General features: G+C 63.9%; 6 non-coding genes across 6 annotated transcripts; all 6 read right to left on the bottom strand.

Moving 5' to 3' along the window:
• Window positions 1-1,634: 1,634 nt before the first annotated feature.
• Window positions 1,635-1,753, bottom strand: LOC142876500 (5S ribosomal RNA). The gene has a single exon (XR_012923401.1). It is a non-coding gene; the product is annotated as a 5S ribosomal RNA (ribosomal RNA).
• Window positions 1,754-5,280: 3,527 nt separating this feature from the next.
• Window positions 5,281-5,399, bottom strand: LOC142876499 (5S ribosomal RNA). Its single transcript, XR_012923400.1, has one exon. It is a non-coding gene; the product is annotated as a 5S ribosomal RNA (ribosomal RNA).
• Window positions 5,400-8,923: 3,524 nt separating this feature from the next.
• Window positions 8,924-9,042, bottom strand: LOC142876498 (5S ribosomal RNA). The gene has a single exon (XR_012923399.1). It is a non-coding gene; the product is annotated as a 5S ribosomal RNA (ribosomal RNA).
• Window positions 9,043-12,566: 3,524 nt separating this feature from the next.
• On the bottom strand, window positions 12,567-12,685 carry LOC142876497 (5S ribosomal RNA). The gene has a single exon (XR_012923398.1). It is a non-coding gene; the product is annotated as a 5S ribosomal RNA (ribosomal RNA).
• Window positions 12,686-16,203: 3,518 nt separating this feature from the next.
• On the bottom strand, window positions 16,204-16,322 carry LOC142876496 (5S ribosomal RNA). The gene has a single exon (XR_012923397.1). It is a non-coding gene; the product is annotated as a 5S ribosomal RNA (ribosomal RNA).
• A 3,523-nt stretch (window positions 16,323-19,845) lies between these two features.
• On the bottom strand, window positions 19,846-19,964 carry LOC142876495 (5S ribosomal RNA). The gene has a single exon (XR_012923396.1). It is a non-coding gene; the product is annotated as a 5S ribosomal RNA (ribosomal RNA).
• Between the last annotated feature and the right edge of the window lie 3,027 nt (window positions 19,965-22,991).

Raw genomic sequence — 22,991 nt, 5'->3', positions numbered from 1 at the left:
CCCTGGGGTGCCCAGCACAAAAGTGCAGACAACCACCGGACCCTCAATCTCAGTTTTCGGATGTTTTTGCCACTCTAAGGACCCGCAGGCCAGCTGGGCCTTCTGGCAGGACAGAGAGCCCCGGAATCCGACGTGGAGAGCTGGGTGTACGTCCCCACGAGGAGGCGGTCCCCACCTCCGCGGCTCTCCCCTTGCGGGGGGGGGTGAAAGCAGCCACGGGGCCTCGGAGAAGACACCAGGCTGGGCGCCCGCCCCACAGTGGGGGCACGTCCCCCGCAGGCCACTTAGCGACGGCCGCCGGCCGGCGGACGGTTGGGTGGCGCGAGACGCTGCGGCCGCCCTGCTACCGGGTTCCTGGGAGGGCGTCCTGGAACCAGCGTCCACACCAAGCCCTTGGAAGGCCCAGGCGACGGAGGAGCCCCGTCAGGCAGGGGCCGAGGACGGTGACGGCCCGGGCGGGGAGGAGCGTGTCAGGCAGGGGCAGAGGACGGTGACAGGTGACAGGCCGGGCGGGAAGGAGTCAGTCAGGCAGGGGCCGAGGAGGAGACGGGCTGGGTAAGGGTTAGGGTTAGAGTCAGGGCACAAGTCACAATCGCAAAGACCTGGAAGCGACCCGAGTGCCCATCGACCCACGAGTGCGTAAATGAAATGTGGCGCGTGGACACCACGGAGTGCTATTCAGCTAGGAGGAGCAGCGGTGAGAGGGCACCTCTCGTGGTTCTCCTGGCCAGAGCTGGAACCCGTTCCAGTAAGCCAGGTAGCCCAAGAATGGACACACGAGCACCACGTGCTCGCGCTCACCAGCAAATGGGTACGAACCGATGGACACCTAAGTGGACACAGAGGAATCACCTTCATCGGGTGGGTGTCGGGCGGGTGGGGGGAGGGGATGGGCATACACCTCCATTAGGAATGGGGTGGGTGCGCACCGACTGGGGGATGGGCGCACTTGAGGCTCTGACCCGAGGGGGGAGGCAGGGAGAGGGCAACGTACCCGACCCTAACATTGGTACCCCCACAATACGCTGGAACGACATCAGAGGTAAATGAATAAGAACACAGGGGGGAGGGGGGCACGGGCAACACATGTCACCTTAATACTTGGACTCCCATCATCTGCTTGAAAAGAGAGAGAAAAGAAAATGCAATCATAGAGATAAGAGACACTTTTTAAAAATAATGAATCCGAAGAGAAAAGTAAAAGGAGGCCTGTGGAGCAGGTCTGGGTGCGACTCCGGATCCCCCAACATCAGGTGCCACCACCAAAGATTCCTACGTGTAGCCCATAGAACCCCAAAAGCAACGGGACGAGTTCTGGTCACATACTCCCTCCAAATGACATCCTGGCCTTCTTCTGGAACTCCCTCCCCTCTCAGACTCTCAAGGTTTCCTCCAGCGTGTCGGTTCCCACAGAGCAGACCTTTGGTCTGAGACCTGACAGTCCAGAAGCCACGCATGCTGCCGCGTGACGGCGGTGTCGCGGCTTGGGACAAGAGGAGGCCCCACGGTGCGGGCTGGGGCGCCAGGCACCGCGGCGGGCGCTGAGGGTGGGGGTGACCCCCACCCCGGGCCGCCGCCTCGCTCCCAGAGAGGGGACAGAACAAGAGGCAAAACAAAAAAAAAAAAAAAGAAGAAGCCTACGGCACCCGGTATTCCCAGGCGGTCTCCCATCCAAGTACTAACCAGGCCCGACCCTGCTTAGCTTCCGAGACCAGACGAGGTCGGGCGCGTTCAGGGTGGTGTGGCCCTAGACGGCGGAGGGCGCCCCTGCCCCGCTCAAGAAGCCGAGCCTCTCTGCGCTTCCCCGCCGCCTCCTCCCGCCCCAGGCCCCGCACCGGCGCTGACCCGCGCCGGGCCGGGCCTGTTGAGTTCACCGGCCGGGTCCGGCGGGCTCCGAGGGACGGGGGTGACAGGCGGGGCGGGGCGGGCAGGGAGCGGTGGGCCGGGGTGGGGGGCTGTCTCTCTATACACACACACACACACACACACACACTCACACTCACACAAGATGCGCCTCCACGGCTGGACTCGCCAAGGTGGAGACCTTCCAGCCCCCTTCCTCTCCTCGCCTGGCCTCCTTCACCTACCCGCCCCCCACCCCCAGCTCGTGGCCGCCCCCGCCGCCGCCGCCGCCGCCGCCGCCGCCGCCGCCGATTGCGCACGCGCGGATCGCCCGCCCTTTGACCCCAGGCAGGGGCCGCCCTCCCCGACAACCCCTTTCAGCTGGGCCCCCCACCCTGTGGGTGGGCTGCCGCCTATTCCCCCGGGCCCCGGGCTGGGGCACAGCGCATGGGGGAGGGGAGCGAGTGTATGGGGCGTCTCTCTCTCTCTCTAGGGATGTGTCCCATGGGTGGGGTGGCGTGGTTTGTGGGGCGCTGAAGAAATCAGTCCCCTCCATCTCCTACCTCTGGAAAACGCCCAAGCCCTTGGAGAACTGCCGGCAACGCGACCGGGGGGGCCGGGACCCTCCTCTGCGTCCTCCTGTGGCCCAGTCCAAGGGGCCGGGGCCTGGGCCTGGCCGGGGCTGCATTGGACCCCGACCACCCTGGCGTGTGGACTCGCTAAAAATCGGCCATTAGATATTGGATTCCAGCTTCATTGAGGTCATTTCACTAATGAGTGCACCGGAAAGAGTTTCCTAATCCATCTGTGAGGGTGGCAACTGAAAGAGAATTTTAAAGCTGACAGAATAGGCGAGGAAAGGCATAGGAGATTTCCACACCCAGTAAGGAAGCCTTTCCCGAAATGGAAGAAAGAAACGAGCAAACAGAAACACCGGTAGCCCGCCAGGATCAGAGTCTGCCCCCGAGAGAAAGTACCCTGACCAGGTTCACCCGTGGGTGGGTGGCGAGCTAGCGGCATTCAGAAGAGCGAGGCCCGCAGTCTGTGCAGAAGACACCTGCACTCGGGTGTGTGTGTGGCGGCACGATTCACAAGCAGCTCCAGATGTTAAGCCAAGGAGAAGCCAGGGAGTTCCCAACGCCCCAGGTGTCCTCAGCCCACGACTGGCTGCTGGGGGAATGCGAAGCCCGGCTCCTTGTCTCAGAGCGGGACAACCAGGAGGTGTGACGTACACCCCGGGGTTCCCAGGAGGATCAGGCTGAAGCTGGGACTTGGCCTGAAAGTGTCCCCTCGCATGGCCACCCCCTTCCCCTTCCTGCTCCTCTACTCCTGGTGCCCCTCCATCCAGGGGCCAGACCTTAAAGAGTCACCCGCAAGAGAATCCTGGTCCCAAAGGAGCCTTCTGGGGGACCCGTGCTGAGAGAGGTTGTGGGCATGGCCCGCTGGGGCTCTGCCCGACCCAGGGCTGAGAGATGCAACCTCCCAGCTCTGGGTCCCTGCAGGGGAAGCGTTGGCAAGCACAGGGCCAGTCCTCCAAAGGCCCAGGTGCAGGGAGCCCAGGCCAAGCAGCCTGTGGAAGAAGCCACCCCGGGAAGACGACTGCAGGCCACGGCCCTTCCCACCTCCTCCTCCTCCTCCTCCTGCTCCTCCACCCCCACCGACCTCCCACCCCCCACCCCCGACATGGCGCAGGGCTCAGAGACACCTCAGACACTTGCTACCCAAAGTGCAAAGGGCATCAGTTGCTCCTCCAAACCCCCCCCCCTGCCCAGCAGACCGCGTCGTCCAGCCAGCCCCCGGGCCTCCCTGGGGTGCCCAGCACAAAAGTGCAGACAACCACCGGACCCTCAATCTCAGTTTTCGGATGTTTTTGCCACTCTAAGGACCCGCAGGCCAGCTGGGCCTTCTGGCAGGACAGAGAGCCCCGGAATCCGACGTGGAGAGCTGGGTGTACGTCCCCACGAGGAGGCGGTCCCCACCTCCGCGGCTCTCCCCTTGCGGGGGGGGGTGAAAGCAGCCACGGGGCCTCGGAGAAGACACCAGGCTGGGCGCCCGCCCCACAGTGGGGGCACGTCCCCCGCAGGCCACTTAGCGACGGCCGCCGGCCGGCGGACGGTTGGGTGGCGCGAGACGCTGCGGCCGCCCTGCTACCGGGTTCCTGGGAGGGCGTCCTGGAACCAGCGTCCACACCAAGCCCTTGGAAGGCCCAGGCGACGGAGGAGCCCCGTCAGGCAGGGGCCGAGGACGGTGACGGCCCGGGCGGGGAGGAGCGTGTCAGGCAGGGGCAGAGGACGGTGACAGGTGACAGGCCGGGCGGGAAGGAGTCAGTCAGGCAGGGGCCGAGGAGGAGACGGGCTGGGTAAGGGTTAGGGTTAGAGTCAGGGCACAAGTCACAATCGCAAAGACCTGGAAGCGACCCGAGTGCCCATCGACCCACGAGTGCGTAAATGAAATGTGGCGCGTGGACACCACGGAGTGCTATTCAGCTAGGAGGAGCAGCGGTGAGAGGGCACCTCTCGTGGTTCTCCTGGCCAGAGCTGGAACCCGTTCCAGTAAGCCAGGTAGCCCAAGAATGGACACACGAGCACCACGTGCTCGCGCTCACCAGCAAATGGGTACGAACCGATGGACACCTAAGTGGACACAGAGGAATCACCTTCATCGGGTGGGTGTCGGGCGGGTGGGGGGAGGGGATGGGCATACACCTCCATTAGGAATGGGGTGGGTGCGCACCGACTGGGGGATGGGCGCACTTGAGGCTCTGACCCGAGGGGGGAGGCAGGGAGAGGGCAACGTACCCGACCCTAACATTGGTACCCCCACAATACGCTGGAACGACATCAGAGGTAAATGAATAAGAACACAGGGGGGAGGGGGGCACGGGCAACACATGTCACCTTAATACTTGGACTCCCATCATCTGCTTGAAAAGAGAGAGAAAAGAAAATGCAATCATAGAGATAAGAGACACTTTTTAAAAATAATGAATCCGAAGAGAAAAGTAAAAGGAGGCCTGTGGAGCAGGTCTGGGTGCGACTCCGGATCCCCCAACATCAGGTGCCACCACCAAAGATTCCTACGTGTAGCCCATAGAACCCCAAAAGCAACGGGACGAGTTCTGGTCACATACTCCCTCCAAATGACATCCTGGCCTTCTTCTGGAACTCCCTCCCCTCTCAGACTCTCAAGGTTTCCTCCAGCGTGTCGGTTCCCACAGAGCAGACCTTTGGTCTGAGACCTGACAGTCCAGAAGCCACGCATGCTGCCGCGTGACGGCGGTGTCGCGGCTTGGGACAAGAGGAGGCCCCACGGTGCGGGCTGGGGCGCCAGGCACCGCGGCGGGCGCTGAGGGTGGGGGTGACCCCCACCCCGGGCCGCCGCCTCGCTCCCAGAGAGGGGACAGAACAAGAGGCAAAACAAAAAAAAAAAAAAAGAAGAAGCCTACGGCACCCGGTATTCCCAGGCGGTCTCCCATCCAAGTACTAACCAGGCCCGACCCTGCTTAGCTTCCGAGACCAGACGAGGTCGGGCGCGTTCAGGGTGGTGTGGCCCTAGACGGCGGAGGGCGCCCCTGCCCCGCTCAAGAAGCCGAGCCTCTCTGCGCTTCCCCGCCGCCTCCTCCCGCCCCAGGCCCCGCACCGGCGCTGACCCGCGCCGGGCCGGGCCTGTTGAGTTCACCGGCCGGGTCCGGCGGGCTCCGAGGGACGGGGGTGACAGGCGGGGCGGGGCGGGCAGGGAGCGGTGGGCCGGGGTGGGGGGCTGTCTCTCTATACACACACACACACACACACACACACTCACACTCACACAAGATGCGCCTCCACGGCTGGACTCGCCAAGGTGGAGACCTTCCAGCCCCCTTCCTCTCCTCGCCTGGCCTCCTTCACCTACCCGCCCCCCACCCCCAGCTCGTGGCCGCCCCCGCCGCCGCCGCCGCCGCCGCCGCCGCCGCCGATTGCGCACGCGCGGATCGCCCGCCCTTTGACCCCAGGCAGGGGCCGCCCTCCCCGACAACCCCTTTCAGCTGGGCCCCCCACCCTGTGGGTGGGCTGCCGCCTATTCCCCCGGGCCCCGGGCTGGGGCACAGCGCATGGGGGAGGGGAGCGAGTGTATGGGGCGTCTCTCTCTCTCTCTAGGGATGTGTCCCATGGGTGGGGTGGCGTGGTTTGTGGGGCGCTGAAGAAATCAGTCCCCTCCATCTCCTACCTCTGGAAAACGCCCAAGCCCTTGGAGAACTGCCGGCAACGCGACCGGGGGGGCCGGGACCCTCCTCTGCGTCCTCCTGTGGCCCAGTCCAAGGGGCCGGGGCCTGGGCCTGGCCGGGGCTGCATTGGACCCCGACCACCCTGGCGTGTGGACTCGCTAAAAATCGGCCATTAGATATTGGATTCCAGCTTCATTGAGGTCATTTCACTAATGAGTGCACCGGAAAGAGTTTCCTAATCCATCTGTGAGGGTGGCAACTGAAAGAGAATTTTAAAGCTGACAGAATAGGCGAGGAAAGGCATAGGAGATTTCCACACCCAGTAAGGAAGCCTTTCCCGAAATGGAAGAAAGAAACGAGCAAACAGAAACACCGGTAGCCCGCCAGGATCAGAGTCTGCCCCCGAGAGAAAGTACCCTGACCAGGTTCACCCGTGGGTGGGTGGCGAGCTAGCGGCATTCAGAAGAGCGAGGCCCGCAGTCTGTGCAGAAGACACCTGCACTCGGGTGTGTGTGTGGCGGCACGATTCACAAGCAGCTCCAGATGTTAAGCCAAGGAGAAGCCAGGGAGTTCCCAACGCCCCAGGTGTCCTCAGCCCACGACTGGCTGCTGGGGGAATGCGAAGCCCGGCTCCTTGTCTCAGAGCGGGACAACCAGGAGGTGTGACGTACACCCCGGGGTTCCCAGGAGGATCAGGCTGAAGCTGGGACTTGGCCTGAAAGTGTCCCCTCGCATGGCCACCCCCTTCCCCTTCCTGCTCCTCTACTCCTGGTGCCCCTCCATCCAGGGGCCAGACCTTAAAGAGTCACCCGCAAGAGAATCCTGGTCCCAAAGGAGCCTTCTGGGGGACCCGTGCTGAGAGAGGTTGTGGGCATGGCCCGCTGGGGCTCTGCCCGACCCAGGGCTGAGAGATGCAACCTCCCAGCTCTGGGTCCCTGCAGGGGAAGCGTTGGCAAGCACAGGGCCAGTCCTCCAAAGGCCCAGGTGCAGGGAGCCCAGGCCAAGCAGCCTGTGGAAGAAGCCACCCCGGGAAGACGACTGCAGGCCACGGCCCTTCCCACCTCCTCCTCCTCCTCCTCCTGCTCCTCCACCCCCACCGACCTCCCACCCCCCACCCCCGACATGGCGCAGGGCTCAGAGACACCTCAGACACTTGCTACCCAAAGTGCAAAGGGCATCAGTTGCTCCTCCAAACCCCCCCCCCTGCCCAGCAGACCGCGTCGTCCAGCCAGCCCCCGGGCCTCCCTGGGGTGCCCAGCACAAAAGTGCAGACAACCACCGGACCCTCAATCTCAGTTTTCGGATGTTTTTGCCACTCTAAGGACCCGCAGGCCAGCTGGGCCTTCTGGCAGGACAGAGAGCCCCGGAATCCGACGTGGAGAGCTGGGTGTACGTCCCCACGAGGAGGCGGTCCCCACCTCCGCGGCTCTCCCCTTGCGGGGGGGGGTGAAAGCAGCCACGGGGCCTCGGAGAAGACACCAGGCTGGGCGCCCGCCCCACAGTGGGGGCACGTCCCCCGCAGGCCACTTAGCGACGGCCGCCGGCCGGCGGACGGTTGGGTGGCGCGAGACGCTGCGGCCGCCCTGCTACCGGGTTCCTGGGAGGGCGTCCTGGAACCAGCGTCCACACCAAGCCCTTGGAAGGCCCAGGCGACGGAGGAGCCCCGTCAGGCAGGGGCCGAGGACGGTGACGGCCCGGGCGGGGAGGAGCGTGTCAGGCAGGGGCAGAGGACGGTGACAGGTGACAGGCCGGGCGGGAAGGAGTCAGTCAGGCAGGGGCCGAGGAGGAGACGGGCTGGGTAAGGGTTAGGGTTAGAGTCAGGGCACAAGTCACAATCGCAAAGACCTGGAAGCGACCCGAGTGCCCATCGACCCACGAGTGCGTAAATGAAATGTGGCGCGTGGACACCACGGAGTGCTATTCAGCTAGGAGGAGCAGCGGTGAGAGGGCACCTCTCGTGGTTCTCCTGGCCAGAGCTGGAACCCGTTCCAGTAAGCCAGGTAGCCCAAGAATGGACACACGAGCACCACGTGCTCGCGCTCACCAGCAAATGGGTACGAACCGATGGACACCTAAGTGGACACAGAGGAATCACCTTCATCGGGTGGGTGTCGGGCGGGTGGGGGGAGGGGATGGGCATACACCTCCATTAGGAATGGGGTGGGTGCGCACCGACTGGGGCATGGGCGCACTTGAGGCTCTGACCCGAGGGGGGAGGCTGGGAGAGGGCAACGTACCCGACCTTAACATTGGTACCCCCACAATACGCTGGAACGACATCAGAGGTAAATGAATAAGAACACAGGGGGGAGGGGGGCACGGGCAACACATGTCACCTTAATACTTGGACTCCCATCATCTGCTTGAAAAGAGAGAGAAAAGAAAATGCAATCATAGAGATAAGAGACACTTTTTAAAAATAATGAATCCGAAGAGAAAAGTAAAAGGAGGCCTGTGGAGCAGGTCTGGGTGCGACTCCGGATCCCCCAACATCAGGTGCCACCACCAAAGATTCCTACGTGTAGCCCATAGAACCCCAAAAGCAACGGGACGAGTTCTGGTCACATACTCCCTCCAAATGACATCCTGGCCTTCTTCTGGAACTCCCTCCCCTCTCAGACTCTCAAGGTTTCCTCCAGCGTGTCGGTTCCCACAGAGCAGACCTTTGGTCTGAGACCTGACAGTCCAGAAGCCACGCATGCTGCCGCGTGACGGCGGTGTCGCGGCTTGGGACAAGAGGAGGCCCCACGGTGCGGGCTGGGGCGCCAGGCACCGCGGCGGGCGCTGAGGGTGGGGGTGACCCCCACCCCGGGCCGCCGCCTCGCTCCCAGAGAGGGGACAGAACAAGAGGCAAAACAAAAAAAAAAAAAAAGAAGAAGCCTACGGCACCCGGTATTCCCAGGCGGTCTCCCATCCAAGTACTAACCAGGCCCGACCCTGCTTAGCTTCCGAGACCAGACGAGGTCGGGCGCGTTCAGGGTGGTGTGGCCCTAGACGGCGGAGGGCGCCCCTGCCCCGCTCAAGAAGCCGAGCCTCTCTGCGCTTCCCCGCCGCCTCCTCCCGCCCCAGGCCCCGCACCGGCGCTGACCCGCGCCGGGCCGGGCCTGTTGAGTTCACCGGCCGGGTCCGGCGGGCTCCGAGGGACGGGGGTGACAGGCGGGGCGGGGCGGGCAGGGAGCGGTGGGCCGGGGTGGGGGGCTGTCTCTCTATACACACACACACACACACACACACACTCACACTCACACAAGATGCGCCTCCACGGCTGGACTCGCCAAGGTGGAGACCTTCCAGCCCCCTTCCTCTCCTCGCCTGGCCTCCTTCACCTACCCGCCCCCCACCCCCAGCTCGTGGCCGCCCCCGCCGCCGCCGCCGCCGCCGCCGCCGCCGCCGATTGCGCACGCGCGGATCGCCCGCCCTTTGACCCCAGGCAGGGGCCGCCCTCCCCGACAACCCCTTTCAGCTGGGCCCCCCACCCTGTGGGTGGGCTGCCGCCTATTCCCCCGGGCCCCGGGCTGGGGCACAGCGCATGGGGGAGGGGAGCGAGTGTATGGGGCGTCTCTCTCTCTCTCTAGGGATGTGTCCCATGGGTGGGGTGGCGTGGTTTGTGGGGCGCTGAAGAAATCAGTCCCCTCCATCTCCTACCTCTGGAAAACGCCCAAGCCCTTGGAGAACTGCCGGCAACGCGACCGGGGGGGCCGGGACCCTCCTCTGCGTCCTCCTGTGGCCCAGTCCAAGGGGCCGGGGCCTGGGCCTGGCCGGGGCTGCATTGGACCCCGACCACCCTGGCGTGTGGACTCGCTAAAAATCGGCCATTAGATATTGGATTCCAGCTTCATTGAGGTCATTTCACTAATGAGTGCACCGGAAAGAGTTTCCTAATCCATCTGTGAGGGTGGCAACTGAAAGAGAATTTTAAAGCTGACAGAATAGGCGAGGAAAGGCATAGGAGATTTCCACACCCAGTAAGGAAGCCTTTCCCGAAATGGAAGAAAGAAACGAGCAAACAGAAACACCGGTAGCCCGCCAGGATCAGAGTCTGCCCCCGAGAGAAAGTACCCTGACCAGGTTCACCCGTGGGTGGGTGGCGAGCTAGCGGCATTCAGAAGAGCGAGGCCCGCAGTCTGTGCAGAAGACACCTGCACTCGGGTGTGTGTGTGGCGGCACGATTCACAAGCAGCTCCAGATGTTAAGCCAAGGAGAAGCCAGGGAGTTCCCAACGCCCCAGGTGTCCTCAGCCCACGACTGGCTGCTGGGGGAATGCGAAGCCCGGCTCCTTGTCTCAGAGCGGGACAACCAGGAGGTGTGACGTACACCCCGGGGTTCCCAGGAGGATCAGGCTGAAGCTGGGACTTGGCCTGAAAGTGTCCCCTCGCATGGCCACCCCCTTCCCCTTCCTGCTCCTCTACTCCTGGTGCCCCTCCATCCAGGGGCCAGACCTTAAAGAGTCACCCGCAAGAGAATCCTGGTCCCAAAGGAGCCTTCTGGGGGACCCGTGCTGAGAGAGGTTGTGGGCATGGCCCGCTGGGGCTCTGCCCGACCCAGGGCTGAGAGATGCAACCTCCCAGCTCTGGGTCCCTGCAGGGGAAGCGTTGGCAAGCACAGGGCCAGTCCTCCAAAGGCCCAGGTGCAGGGAGCCCAGGCCAAGCAGCCTGTGGAAGAAGCCACCCCGGGAAGACGACTGCAGGCCACGGCCCTTCCCACCTCCTCCTCCTCCTCCTCCTGCTCCTCCACCCCCACCGACCTCCCACCCCCCACCCCCGACATGGCGCAGGGCTCAGAGACACCTCAGACACTTGCTACCCAAAGTGCAAAGGGCATCAGTTGCTCCTCCAAACCCCCCCCCCTGCCCAGCAGACCGCGTCGTCCAGCCAGCCCCCGGGCCTCCCTGGGGTGCCCAGCACAAAAGTGCAGACAACCACCGGACCCTCAATCTCAGTTTTCGGATGTTTTTGCCACTCTAAGGACCCGCAGGCCAGCTGGGCCTTCTGGCAGGACAGAGAGCCCCGGAATCCGACGTGGAGAGCTGGGTGTACGTCCCCACGAGGAGGCGGTCCCCACCTCCGCGGCTCTCCCCTTGCGGGGGGGGGTGAAAGCAGCCACGGGGCCTCGGAGAAGACACCAGGCTGGGCGCCCGCCCCACAGTGGGGGCACGTCCCCCGCAGGCCACTTAGCGACGGCCGCCGGCCGGCGGACGGTTGGGTGGCGCGAGACGCTGCGGCCGCCCTGCTACCGGGTTCCTGGGAGGGCGTCCTGGAACCAGCGTCCACACCAAGCCCTTGGAAGGCCCAGGCGACGGAGGAGCCCCGTCAGGCAGGGGCCGAGGACGGTGACGGCCCGGGCGGGGAGGAGCGTGTCAGGCAGGGGCAGAGGACGGTGACAGGTGACAGGCCGGGCGGGAAGGAGTCAGTCAGGCAGGGGCCGAGGAGGAGACGGGCTGGGTAAGGGTTAGGGTTAGAGTCAGGGCACAAGTCACAATCGCAAAGACCTGGAAGCGACCCGAGTGCCCATCGACCCACGAGTGCGTAAATGAAATGTGGCGCGTGGACACCACGGAGTGCTATTCAGCTAGGAGGAGCAGCGGTGAGAGGGCACCTCTCGTGGTTCTCCTGGCCAGAGCTGGAACCCGTTCCAGTAAGCCAGGTAGCCCAAGAATGGACACACGAGCACCACGTGCTCGCGCTCACCAGCAAATGGGTACGAACCGATGGACACCTAAGTGGACACAGAGGAATCACCTTCATCGGGTGGGTGTCGGGCGGGTGGGGGGAGGGGATGGGCATACACCTCCATTAGGAATGGGGTGGGTGCGCACCGACTGGGGCATGGGCGCACTTGAGGCTCTGACCCGAGGGGGGAGGCTGGGAGAGGGCAACGTACCCGACCTTAACATTGGTACCCCCACAATACGCTGGAACGACATCAGAGGTAAATGAATAAGAACACAGGGGGGAGGGGGGCACGGGCAACACATGTCACCTTAATACTTGGACTCCCATCATCTGCTTGAAAAGAGAGAGAAAAGAAAATGCAATCATAGAGATAAGAGACACTTTTTAAAAATAATGAATCCGAAGAGAAAAGTAAAAGGAGGCCTGTGGAGCAGGTCTGGGTGCGACTCCGGATCCCCCAACATCAGGTGCCACCACCAAAGATTCCTACGTGTAGCCCATAGAACCCCAAAAGCAACGGGACGAGTTCTGGTCACATACTCCCTCCAAATGACATCCTGGCCTTCTTCTGGAACTCCCTCCCCTCTCAGACTCTCAAGGTTTCCTCCAGCGTGTCGGTTCCCACAGAGCAGACCTTTGGTCTGAGACCTGACAGTCCAGAAGCCACGCATGCTGCCGCGTGACGGCGGTGTCGCGGCTTGGGACAAGAGGAGGCCCCACGGTGCGGGCTGGGGCGCCAGGCACCGCGGCGGGCGCTGAGGGTGGGGGTGACCCCCACCCCGGGCCGCCGCCTCGCTCCCAGAGAGGGGACAGAACAAGAGGCAAAACAAAAAAAAAAAAAAAGAAGAAGCCTACGGCACCCGGTATTCCCAGGCGGTCTCCCATCCAAGTACTAACCAGGCCCGACCCTGCTTAGCTTCCGAGACCAGACGAGGTCGGGCGCGTTCAGGGTGGTGTGGCCCTAGACGGCGGAGGGCGCCCCTGCCCCGCTCAAGAAGCCGAGCCTCTCTGCGCTTCCCCGCCGCCTCCTCCCGCCCCAGGCCCCGCACCGGCGCTGACCCGCGCCGGGCCGGGCCTGTTGAGTTCACCGGCCGGGTCCGGCGGGCTCCGAGGGACGGGGGTGACAGGCGGGGCGGGGCGGGCAGGGAGCGGTGGGCCGGGGTGGGGGGCTGTCTCTCTATACACACACACACACACACACACACACTCACACTCACACAAGATGCGCCTCCACGGCTGGACTCGCCAAGGTGGAGACCTTCCAGCCCCCTTCCTCTCCTCGCCTGGCCTCCTTCACCTACCCGCCCCCCACCCCCAGCTCGTGGCCGCCCCCGCCGCCGCCGCCGCCGCCGCCGCCGATTGCGCACGCGCGGATCGCCCGCCCTTTGACCCCAGGCAGGGGCCGCCCTCCCCGACAACCCCTTTCAGCTGGGCCCCCCACCCTGTGGGTGGGCTGCCGCCTATTCCCCCGGGCCCCGGGCTGGGGCACAGCGCATGGGGGAGGGGAGCGAGTGTATGGGGCGTCTCTCTCTCTCTCTAGGGATGTGTCCCATGGGTGGGGTGGCGTGGTTTGTGGGGCGCTGAAGAAATCAGTCCCCTCCATCTCCTACCTCTGGAAAACGCCCAAGCCCTTGGAGAACTGCCGGCAACGCGACCGGGGGGGCCGGGACCCTCCTCTGCGTCCTCCTGTGGCCCAGTCCAAGGGGCCGGGGCCTGGGCCTGGCCGGGGCTGCATTGGACCCCGACCACCCTGGCGTGTGGACTCGCTAAAAATCGGCCATTAGATATTGGATTCCAGCTTCATTGAGGTCATTTCACTAATGAGTGCACCGGAAAGAGTTTCCTAATCCATCTGTGAGGGTGGCAACTGAAAGAGAATTTTAAAGCTGACAGAATAGGCGAGGAAAGGCATAGGAGATTTCCACACCCAGTAAGGAAGCCTTTCCCGAAATGGAAGAAAGAAACGAGCAAACAGAAACACCGGTAGCCCGCCAGGATCAGAGTCTGCCCCCGAGAGAAAGTACCCTGACCAGGTTCACCCGTGGGTGGGTGGCGAGCTAGCGGCATTCAGAAGAGCGAGGCCCGCAGTCTGTGCAGAAGACACCTGCACTCGGGTGTGTGTGTGGCGGCACGATTCACAAGCAGCTCCAGATGTTAAGCCAAGGAGAAGCCAGGGAGTTCCCAACGCCCCAGGTGTCCTCAGCCCACGACTGGCTGCTGGGGGAATGCGAAGCCCGGCTCCTTGTCTCAGAGCGGGACAACCAGGAGGTGTGACGTACACCCCGGGGTTCCCAGGAGGATCAGGCTGAAGCTGGGACTTGGCCTGAAAGTGTCCCCTCGCATGGCCACCCCCTTCCCCTTCCTGCTCCTCTACTCCTGGTGCCCCTCCATCCAGGGGCCAGACCTTAAAGAGTCACCCGCAAGAGAATCCTGGTCCCAAAGGAGCCTTCTGGGGGACCCGTGCTGAGAGAGGTTGTGGGCATGGCCCGCTGGGGCTCTGCCCGACCCAGGGCTGAGAGATGCAACCTCCCAGCTCTGGGTCCCTGCAGGGGAAGCGTTGGCAAGCACAGGGCCAGTCCTCCAAAGGCCCAGGTGCAGGGAGCCCAGGCCAAGCAGCCTGTGGAAGAAGCCACCCCGGGAAGACGACTGCAGGCCACGGCCCTTCCCACCTCCTCCTCCTCCTCCTCCTGCTCCTCCACCCCCACCGACCTCCCACCCCCCACCCCCGACATGGCGCAGGGCTCAGAGACACCTCAGACACTTGCTACCCAAAGTGCAAAGGGCATCAGTTGCTCCTCCAAACCCCCCCCCCTGCCCAGCAGACCGCGTCGTCCAGCCAGCCCCCGGGCCTCCCTGGGGTGCCCAGCACAAAAGTGCAGACAACCACCGGACCCTCAATCTCAGTTTTCGGATGTTTTTGCCACTCTAAGGACCCGCAGGCCAGCTGGGCCTTCTGGCAGGACAGAGAGCCCCGGAATCCGACGTGGAGAGCTGGGTGTACGTCCCCACGAGGAGGCGGTCCCCACCTCCGCGGCTCTCCCCTTGCGGGGGGGGGTGAAAGCAGCCACGGGGCCTCGGAGAAGACACCAGGCTGGGCGCCCGCCCCACAGTGGGGGCACGTCCCCCGCAGGCCACTTAGCGACGGCCGCCGGCCGGCGGACGGTTGGGTGGCGCGAGACGCTGCGGCCGCCCTGCTACCGGGTTCCTGGGAGGGCGTCCTGGAACCAGCGTCCACACCAAGCCCTTGGAAGGCCCAGGCGACGGAGGAGCCCCGTCAGGCAGGGGCCGAGGACGGTGACGGCCCGGGCGGGGAGGAGCGTGTCAGGCAGGGGCAGAGGACGGTGACAGGTGACAGGCCGGGCGGGAAGGAGTCAGTCAGGCAGGGGCCGAGGAGGAGACGGGCTGGGTAAGGGTTAGGGTTAGAGTCAGGGCACAAGTCACAATCGCAAAGACCTGGAAGCGACCCGAGTGCCCATCGACCCACGAGTGCGTAAATGAAATGTGGCGCGTGGACACCACGGAGTGCTATTCAGCTAGGAGGAGCAGCGGTGAGAGGGCACCTCTCGTGGTTCTCCTGGCCAGAGCTGGAACCCGTTCCAGTAAGCCAGGTAGCCCAAGAATGGACACACGAGCACCACGTGCTCGCGCTCACCAGCAAATGGGTACGAACCGATGGACACCTAAGTGGACACAGAGGAATCACCTTCATCGGGTGGGTGTCGGGCGGGTGGGGGGAGGGGATGGGCATACACCTCCATTAGGAATGGGGTGGGTGCGCACCGACTGGGGCATGGGCGCACTTGAGGCTCTGACCCGAGGGGGGAGGCTGGGAGAGGGCAACGTACCCGACCTTAACATTGGTACCCCCACAATACGCTGGAACGACATCAGAGGTAAATGAATAAGAACACAGGGGGGAGGGGGGCACGGGCAACACATGTCACCTTAATACTTGGACTCCCATCATCTGCTTGAAAAGAGAGAGAAAAGAAAATGCAATCATAGAGATAAGAGACACTTTTTAAAAATAATGAATCCGAAGAGAAAAGTAAAAGGAGGCCTGTGGAGCAGGTCTGGGTGCGACTCCGGATCCCCCAACATCAGGTGCCACCACCAAAGATTCCTACGTGTAGCCCATAGAACCCCAAAAGCAACGGGACGAGTTCTGGTCACATACTCCCTCCAAATGACATCCTGGCCTTCTTCTGGAACTCCCTCCCCTCTCAGACTCTCAAGGTTTCCTCCAGCGTGTCGGTTCCCACAGAGCAGACCTTTGGTCTGAGACCTGACAGTCCAGAAGCCACGCATGCTGCCGCGTGACGGCGGTGTCGCGGCTTGGGACAAGAGGAGGCCCCACGGTGCGGGCTGGGGCGCCAGGCACCGCGGCGGGCGCTGAGGGTGGGGGTGACCCCCACCCCGGGCCGCCGCCTCGCTCCCAGAGAGGGGACAGAACAAGAGGCAAAACAAAAAAAAAAAAAAAGAAGAAGCCTACGGCACCCGGTATTCCCAGGCGGTCTCCCATCCAAGTACTAACCAGGCCCGACCCTGCTTAGCTTCCGAGACCAGACGAGGTCGGGCGCGTTCAGGGTGGTGTGGCCCTAGACGGCGGAGGGCGCCCCTGCCCCGCTCAAGAAGCCGAGCCTCTCTGCGCTTCCCCGCCGCCTCCTCCCGCCCCAGGCCCCGCACCGGCGCTGACCCGCGCCGGGCCGGGCCTGTTGAGTTCACCGGCCGGGTCCGGCGGGCTCCGAGGGACGGGGGTGACAGGCGGGGCGGGGCGGGCAGGGAGCGGTGGGCCGGGGTGGGGGGCTGTCTCTCTATACACACACACACACACACACACACACTCACACTCACACAAGATGCGCCTCCACGGCTGGACTCGCCAAGGTGGAGACCTTCCAGCCCCCTTCCTCTCCTCGCCTGGCCTCCTTCACCTACCCGCCCCCCACCCCCAGCTCGTGGCCGCCCCCGCCGCCGCCGCCGCCGCCGCCGCCGCCGCCGATTGCGCACGCGCGGATCGCCCGCCCTTTGACCCCAGGCAGGGGCCGCCCTCCCCGACAACCCCTTTCAGCTGGGCCCCCCACCCTGTGGGTGGGCTGCCGCCTATTCCCCCGGCCCCGGGCTGGGGCACAGCGCATGGGGGAGGGGAGCGAGTGTATGGGGCGTCTCTCTCTCTCTCTAGGGATGTGTCCCATGGGTGGGGTGGCGTGGTTTGTGGGGCGCTGAAGAAATCAGTCCCCTCCATCTCCTACCTCTGGAAAACGCCCAAGCCCTTGGAGAACTGCCGGCAACGCGACCGGGGGGGCCGGGACCCTCCTCTGCGTCCTCCTGTGGCCCAGTCCAAGGGGCCGGGGCCTGGGCCTGGCCGGGGCTGCATTGGACCCCGACCACCCTGGCGTGTGGACTCGCTAAAAATCGGCCATTAGATATTGGATTCCAGCTTCATTGAGGTCATTTCACTAATGAGTGCACCGGAAAGAGTTTCCTAATCCATCTGTGAGGGTGGCAACTGAAAGAGAATTTTAAAGCTGACAGAATAGGCGAGGAAAGGCATAGGAGATTTCCACACCCAGTAAGGAAGCCTTTCCCGAAATGGAAGAAAGAAACGAGCAAACAGAAACACCGGTAGCCCGCCAGGATCAGAGTCTGCCCCCGAGAGAAAGTACCCTGACCAGGTTCACCCGTGGGTGGGTGGCGAGCTAGCGGCATTCAGAAGAGCGAGGCCCGCAGTCTGTGCAGAAGACACCTGCACTCGGGTGTGTGTGTGGCGGCACGATTCACAAGCAGCTCCAGATGTTAAGCCAAGGAGAAGCCAGGGAGTTCCCAACGCCCCAGGTGTCCTCAGCCCACGACTGGCTGCTGGGGGAATGCGAAGCCCGGCTCCTTGTCTCAGAGCGGGACAACCAGGAGGTGTGACGTACACCCCGGGGTTCCCAGGAGGATCAGGCTGAAGCTGGGACTTGGCCTGAAAGTGTCCCCTCGCATGGCCACCCCCTTCCCCTTCCTGCTCCTCTACTCCTGGTGCCCCTCCATCCAGGGGCCAGACCTTAAAGAGTCACCCGCAAGAGAATCCTGGTCCCAAAGGAGCCTTCTGGGGGACCCGTGCTGAGAGAGGTTGTGGGCATGGCCCGCTGGGGCTCTGCCCGACCCAGGGCTGAGAGATGCAACCTCCCAGCTCTGGGTCCCTGCAGGGGAAGCGTTGGCAAGCACAGGGCCAGTCCTCCAAAGGCCCAGGTGCAGGGAGCCCAGGCCAAGCAGCCTGTGGAAGAAGCCACCCCGGGAAGACGACTGCAGGCCACGGCCCTTCCCACCTCCTCCTCCTCCTCCTCCTGCTCCTCCACCCCCACCGACCTCCCACCCCCCACCCCCGACATGGCGCAGGGCTCAGAGACACCTCAGACACTTGCTACCCAAAGTGCAAAGGGCATCAGTTGCTCCTCCAAACCCCCCCCCCTGCCCAGCAGACCGCGTCGTCCAGCCAGCCCCCGGGCCTCCCTGGGGTGCCCAGCACAAAAGTGCAGACAACCACCGGACCCTCAATCTCAGTTTTCGGATGTTTTTGCCACTCTAAGGACCCGCAGGCCAGCTGGGCCTTCTGGCAGGACAGAGAGCCCCGGAATCCGACGTGGAGAGCTGGGTGTACGTCCCCACGAGGAGGCGGTCCCCACCTCCGCGGCTCTCCCCTTGCGGGGGGGGGTGAAAGCAGCCACGGGGCCTCGGAGAAGACACCAGGCTGGGCGCCCGCCCCACAGTGGGGGCACGTCCCCCGCAGGCCACTTAGCGACGGCCGCCGGCCGGCGGACGGTTGGGTGGCGCGAGACGCTGCGGCCGCCCTGCTACCGGGTTCCTGGGAGGGCGTCCTGGAACCAGCGTCCACACCAAGCCCTTGGAAGGCCCAGGCGACGGAGGAGCCCCGTCAGGCAGGGGCCGAGGACGGTGACGGCCCGGGCGGGGAGGAGCGTGTCAGGCAGGGGCAGAGGACGGTGACAGGTGACAGGCCGGGCGGGAAGGAGTCAGTCAGGCAGGGGCCGAGGAGGAGACGGGCTGGGTAAGGGTTAGGGTTAGAGTCAGGGCACAAGTCACAATCGCAAAGACCTGGAAGCGACCCGAGTGCCCATCGACCCACGAGTGCGTAAATGAAATGTGGCGCGTGGACACCACGGAGTGCTATTCAGCTAGGAGGAGCAGCGGTGAGAGGGCACCTCTCGTGGTTCTCCTGGCCAGAGCTGGAACCCGTTCCAGTAAGCCAGGTAGCCCAAGAATGGACACACGAGCACCACGTGCTCGCGCTCACCAGCAAATGGGTACGAACCGATGGACACCTAAGTGGACACAGAGGAATCACCTTCATCGGGTGGGTGTCGGGCGGGTGGGGGGAGGGGATGGGCATACACCTCCATTAGGAATGGGGTGGGTGCGCACCGACTGGGGCATGGGCGCACTTGAGGCTCTGACCCGAGGGGGGAGGCTGGGAGAGGGCAACGTACCCGACCTTAACATTGGTACCCCCACAATACGCTGGAACGACATCAGAGGTAAATGAATAAGAACACAGGGGGGAGGGGGGCACGGGCAACACATGTCACCTTAATACTTGGACTCCCATCATCTGCTTGAAAAGAGAGAGAAAAGAAAATGCAATCATAGAGATAAGAGACACTTTTTAAAAATAATGAATCCGAAGAGAAAAGTAAAAGGAGGCCTGTGGAGCAGGTCTGGGTGCGACTCCGGATCCCCCAACATCAGGTGCCACCACCAAAGATTCCTACGTGTAGCCCATAGAACCCCAAAAGCAACGGGACGAGTTCTGGTCACATACTCCCTCCAAATGACATCCTGGCCTTCTTCTGGAACTCCCTCCCCTCTCAGACTCTCAAGGTTTCCTCCAGCGTGTCGGTTCCCACAGAGCAGACCTTTGGTCTGAGACCTGACAGTCCAGAAGCCACGCATGCTGCCGCGTGACGGCGGTGTCGCGGCTTGGGACAAGAGGAGGCCCCACGGTGCGGGCTGGGGCGCCAGGCACCGTGGCGGGCGCTGAGGGTGGGGGTGACCCCCACCCCGGGCCGCCGCCTCGCTCCCAGAGAGGGGACAGAACAAGAGGCAAAACAAAAAAAAAAAAAAAGAAGAAGCCTACGGCACCCGGTATTCCCAGGCGGTCTCCCATCCAAGTACTAACCAGGCCCGACCCTGCTTAGCTTCCGAGACCAGACGAGGTCGGGCGCGTTCAGGGTGGTGTGGCCCTAGACGGCGGAGGGCGCCCCTGCCCCGCTCAAGAAGCCGAGCCTCTCTGCGCTTCCCCGCCGCCTCCTCCCGCCCCAGGCCCCGCACCGGCGCTGACCCGCGCCGGGCCGGGCCTGTTGAGTTCACCGGCCGGGTCCGGCGGGCTCCGAGGGACGGGGGTGACAGGCGGGGCGGGGCGGGCAGGGAGCGGTGGGCCGGGGTGGGGGGCTGTCTCTCTATACACACACACACACACACACACACACACTCACACTCACACTCACACAAGATGCGCCTCCACGGCTGGACTCGCCAAGGTGGAGACCTTCCAGCCCCCTTCCTCTCCTCGCCTGGCCTCCTTCACCTACCCGCCCCCCACCCCCAGCTCGTGGCCGCCCCCGCCGCCGCCGCCGCCGATTGCGCACGCGCGGATCGCCCGCCCTTTGACCCCAGGCAGGGGCCGCCCTCCCCGACAACCCCTTTCAGCTGGGCCCCCCACCCTGTGGGTGGGCTGCCGCCTATTCCCCCGGGCCCCGGGCTGGGGCACAGCGCATGGGGGAGGGGAGCGAGTGTATGGGGCGTCTCTCTCTCTCTCTAGGGATGTGTCCCATGGGTGGGGTGGCGTGGTTTGTGGGGCGCTGAAGAAATCAGTCCCCTCCATCTCCTACCTCTGGAAAACGCCCAAGCCCTTGGAGAACTGCCGGCAACGCGACCGGGGGGGCCGGGACCCTCCTCTGCGTCCTCCTGTGGCCCAGTCCAAGGGGCCGGGGCCTGGGCCTGGCCGGGGCTGCATTGGACCCCGACCACCCTGGCGTGTGGACTCGCTAAAAATCGGCCATTAGATATTGGATTCCAGCTTCATTGAGGTCATTTCACTAATGAGTGCACCGGAAAGAGTTTCCTAATCCATCTGTGAGGGTGGCAACTGAAAGAGAATTTTAAAGCTGACAGAATAGGCGAGGAAAGGCATAGGAGATTTCCACACCCAGTAAGGAAGCCTTTCCCGAAATGGAAGAAAGAAACGAGCAAACAGAAACACCGGTAGCCCGCCAGGATCAGAGTCTGCCCCCGAGAGAAAGTACCCTGACCAGGTTCACCCGTGGGTGGGTGGCGAGCTAGCGGCATTCAGAAGAGCGAGGCCCGCAGTCTGTGCAGAAGACACCTGCACTCGGGTGTGTGTGTGGCGGCACGATTCACAAGCAGCTCCAGATGTTAAGCCAAGGAGAAGCCAGGGAGTTCCCAACGCCCCAGGTGTCCTCAGCCCACGACTGGCTGCTGGGGGAATGCGAAGCCCGGCTCCTTGTCTCAGAGCGGGACAACCAGGAGGTGTGACGTACACCCCGGGGTTCCCAGGAGGATCAGGCTGAAGCTGGGACTTGGCCTGAAAGTGTCCCCTCGCATGGCCACCCCCTTCCCCTTCCTGCTCCTCTACTCCTGGTGCCCCTCCATCCAGGGGCCAGACCTTAAAGAGTCACCCGCAAGAGAATCCTGGTCCCAAAGGAGCCTTCTGGGGGACCCGTGCTGAGAGAGGTTGTGGGCATGGCCCGCTGGGGCTCTGCCCGACCCAGGGCTGAGAGATGCAACCTCCCAGCTCTGGGTCCCTGCAGGGGAAGCGTTGGCAAGCACAGGGCCAGTCCTCCAAAGGCCCAGGTGCAGGGAGCCCAGGCCAAGCAGCCTGTGGAAGAAGCCACCCCGGGAAGACGACTGCAGGCCACGGCCCTTCCCACCTCCTCCTCCTCCTCCTCCTGCTCCTCCACCCCCACCGACCTCCCACCCCCCACCCCCGACATGGCGCAGGGCTCAGAGACACCTCAGACACTTGCTACCCAAAGTGCAAAGGGCATCAGTTGCTCCTCCAAACCCCCCCCCCTGCCCAGCAGACCGCGTCGTCCAGCCAGCCCCCGGGCCTCCCTGGGGTGCCCAGCACAAAAGTGCAGACAACCACCGGACCCTCAATCTCAGTTTTCGGATGTTTTTGCCACTCTAAGGACCCGCAGGCCAGCTGGGCCTTCTGGCAGGACAGAGAGCCCCGGAATCCGACGTGGAGAGCTGGGTGTACGTCCCCACGAGGAGGCGGTCCCCACCTCCGCGGCTCTCCCCTTGCGGGGGGGGGGGTGAAAGCAGCCACGGGGCCTCGGAGAAGACACCAGGCTGGGCGCCCGCCCCACAGTGGGGGCACGTCCCCCGCAGGCCACTTAGCGACGGCCGCCGGCCGGCGGACGGTTGGGTGGCGCGAGACGCTGCGGCCGCCCTGCTACCGGGTTCCTGGGAGGGCGTCCTGGAACCAGCGTCCACACCAAGCCCTTGGAAGGCCCAGGCGACGGAGGAGCCCCGTCAGGCAGGGGCCGAGGACGGTGACGGCCCGGGCGGGGAGGAGCGTGTCAGGCAGGGGCAGAGGACGGTGACAGGTGACAGGCCGGGCGGGAAGGAGTCAGTCAGGCAGGGGCCGAGGAGGAGACGGGCTGGGTAAGGGTTAGGGTTAGAGTCAGGGCACAAGTCACAATCGCAAAGACCTGGAAGCGACCCGAGTGCCCATCGACCCACGAGTGCGTAAATGAAATGTGGCGCGTGGACACCACGGAGTGCTATTCAGCTAGGAGGAGCAGCGGTGAGAGGGCACCTCTCGTGGTTCTCCTGGCCAGAGCTGGAACCCGTTCCAGTAAGCCAGGTAGCCCAAGAATGGACACACGAGCACCACGTGCTCGCGCTCACCAGCAAATGGGTACGAACCGATGGACACCTAAGTGGACACAGAGGAATCACCTTCATCGGGTGGGTGTCGGGCGGGTGGGGGGAGGGGATGGGCATACACCTCCATTAGGAATGGGGTGGGTGCGCACCGACTGGGGCATGGGCGCACTTGAGGCTCTGACCCGAGGGGGGAGGCTGGGAGAGGGCAACGTACCCGACCCTAACATTGGTACCCCCACAATACGCTGGAACGACATCAGAGGTAAATGAATAAGAACACAGGGGGGAGGGGGGCACGGGCAACACATGTCACCTTAATACTTGGACTCCCATCATCTGCTTGAAAAGAGAGAGAAAAGAAA

The sequence above is a fragment of the Microcebus murinus genome, chromosome 15, assembly GCF_040939455.1.
Source record: "Microcebus murinus isolate Inina chromosome 15, M.murinus_Inina_mat1.0, whole genome shotgun sequence".
In the NCBI taxonomy this organism is placed as follows: domain Eukaryota; kingdom Metazoa; phylum Chordata; class Mammalia; order Primates; family Cheirogaleidae; genus Microcebus; species Microcebus murinus.
This window is presented reverse-complemented; position numbering and strand designations above follow the sequence as displayed.